Source organism: Lathyrus oleraceus, chromosome 6 (assembly GCF_024323335.1).
Source record: "Lathyrus oleraceus cultivar Zhongwan6 chromosome 6, CAAS_Psat_ZW6_1.0, whole genome shotgun sequence".
In the NCBI taxonomy this organism is placed as follows: Eukaryota; Viridiplantae; Streptophyta; class Magnoliopsida; order Fabales; family Fabaceae; genus Lathyrus; species Lathyrus oleraceus.
In genome coordinates this window covers 504,401,921-504,404,291 of record NC_066584.1, presented here as the reverse complement: position 1 = coordinate 504,404,291, position 2,371 = coordinate 504,401,921, and the positions used below count along the sequence as shown (strand labels likewise).

General features: G+C 35.8%; 1 long non-coding RNA gene across 1 annotated transcript; it reads right to left on the bottom strand.

Annotated features, from left to right (window-relative positions):
- LOC127092418 (uncharacterized) lies at nucleotides 1-2,078 on the bottom strand. Its single transcript, XR_007792177.1, has 2 exons — nucleotides 1,188-2,078; nucleotides 1-434 (listed from the first exon to the last, which is right to left on the bottom strand). It is a non-coding gene; the product is annotated as an uncharacterized LOC127092418 (long non-coding RNA).
- Between the last annotated feature and the right edge of the window lie 293 nt (nucleotides 2,079-2,371).

Below are 2,371 nucleotides of genomic sequence, written 5' to 3'. Positions count from 1 at the left end.
TCCAAAACAATCCAACATTTCATTCAAATTACCAACTTCACATTCAAATTTCAAATAAATTTGATTTTACATATAATTCAAATCCAAAAGAACATAAGTTCATGACATAAAGTTCTAATTTTTAATTCAAAACCTATGTCATACAATCATGACAATCCTACCGAACTAGATCTACAAAGTCTAAACCACCAAGACTTAAACAAGTTGGTTCGCCGATCCTTCGACATGGACCAAGCATTTGCCTTGCTGCTGCTGCCAACCGAAACAGAATTGGAATTTTATCAACCAAAAAACAATTGCATAGCCACACCCTGCAGTGCACCTCATATCATGCCACTGACCTTGCTACATCATGATCAACATGCATTCAACATCCATTGACCTATACAACCTTCAACCAGAAGTACTACAGGAAACCCTACACAATCCATAACCTGCATCATAAGCCAAGCAACAATACAACAAGTCAGGATCATTACAATAATGCGGAACAACAATTTGCAACAGGGCCATGATCAAATTTGAATAACACAACCAAACAGTCAATGCAATAGCCATCCAAAACCCCATAACTTCAATTCAATTAACAAATTAATCAACACTAATTAACCCTTGCACAATACAAAGAAATCAATGAACTTTACATTTTCGGTTTCAGTTTAACAACACTTAACCATTTCAACTTACTGAATTTTCTAACCCCACAAATACGGTTCACAACTTATCATCCAACTACAAATGAAAATCGAATGCTAACAGAAGTTCATTCAGTTAACATTAACAAGCTAATAACGATTCTCACTCGATACACAAACCAATTTCTTTTCACTGACAAGGTTACACTCAAAATTAATAAAACAAGGTTTTCAATTACAAGCACTGAATTTCATTTTTCCACTGTAACAGAGTAGGTGTAACATAGAGGATTCATACTAACTGAAATCACATAACGGTATAATAGTTAATGGTTTTTGTAAACTGATTCCAGAAATCCATTTTTGTTTAATAGCTTGTTAACATCCTTCTGTAACTAACGTTTCTCCATTTCGTTAACTAACTGTGCTAACTTTTTTAAATTCACAAATGATATAACTAACACTAACCAAATTTCACTATAACTAACAGAACCTCATAACAGAATTTTAAACTAACCTAACAGTTTTTTACTCACAGAATAACTAACTGACCTGATTGCCCAAAGGGCTGCCCGAATCAGTTAGGATAAGGGCTCTATATAAACACTTCAAACCTCATTCTGAGGGATCTTCTTAAACCTTCATCTTCAACTTCACCTTTTACTCTTCAACAGAGTTTCGACTCTTCGATCTGCTTCATTGTCCAAAACTTCACTATCCAAAGCCAATCTTCTTCACTGTCGAAACTCAAATCTTCAACTCCGTTGAATTCCTTCACCATCACCCTGCAGAACAAACCGAAGCGGAATCGATTGAAGCTTTAACTTCCTCGCACACATGAAGATGAAACGAAAAACTTGGAATCGGTTGGATTCAGTCTCGATTTTGGAGGCCACTAATCGTGTTGAGTCTGTGGCACTGCAATCTGCTCGCATTGGAGTTCGTTCGAGTGTTCATCGCATTTCTTGATTGTTGGAGGATGAGTTCGGAGTCTTCTTCATTGTTTTTCATGTGGAATTTCGTAATGAGGACGAGAATTGGCGAAGATGCACCGTTGAATGCACGAACATGTTCGTGTGTTTGAGTCCAACAGGTTTTTCGTGAGATTCCTGCTCTTCATGGACATGGGCCACCCGATTGTGATAGCATTGGAAGACTTGGGCCAAGGCCCAAGCAAGTTTCCTTCTTGACACCCCCACCCGTTAATCCATTAGCATGGCTTCGCCTCACATACTTCAGTGGGCCTGCATACGTTTCTCCCCAAGGCCCAAGATTTCCCACACGCCTATCCAGTTTCACACCTCCTAAACCGGGCCTACACCCCCATTGATTCAAGCCCATTTTCAAGTTTTTTTTACATTGTTTTGGTAATTGGCTTTTAATTTGAAGTAATTGGAATTCGGGATTTAAATGCTAATTAGGTTTTAGAATATTTGCTTAATTAGGATTTAACTAGGTTAATTAGATTAGATTTTAGAATATTAGAATATTAGAGTTAATTAGGGTTATTAGAGATAATTAGAATTAGATTAGATCTTAGAAATGTTAATCCTTTAGTTTAATTAGGTTTTAAAATTGATCAAGTTTAGTTAAGTCCTTTAAAATTAGATTTAATCAAGTTGTTTAGGATTTAGATTTAGATTTTTAATTGATTTTTGCTTAGTTAGAAATTTAATATCAATATTTTATGAATTAGCCATTTTACCCCTTAGGGGTTATTTTGTCATTTTAACCAT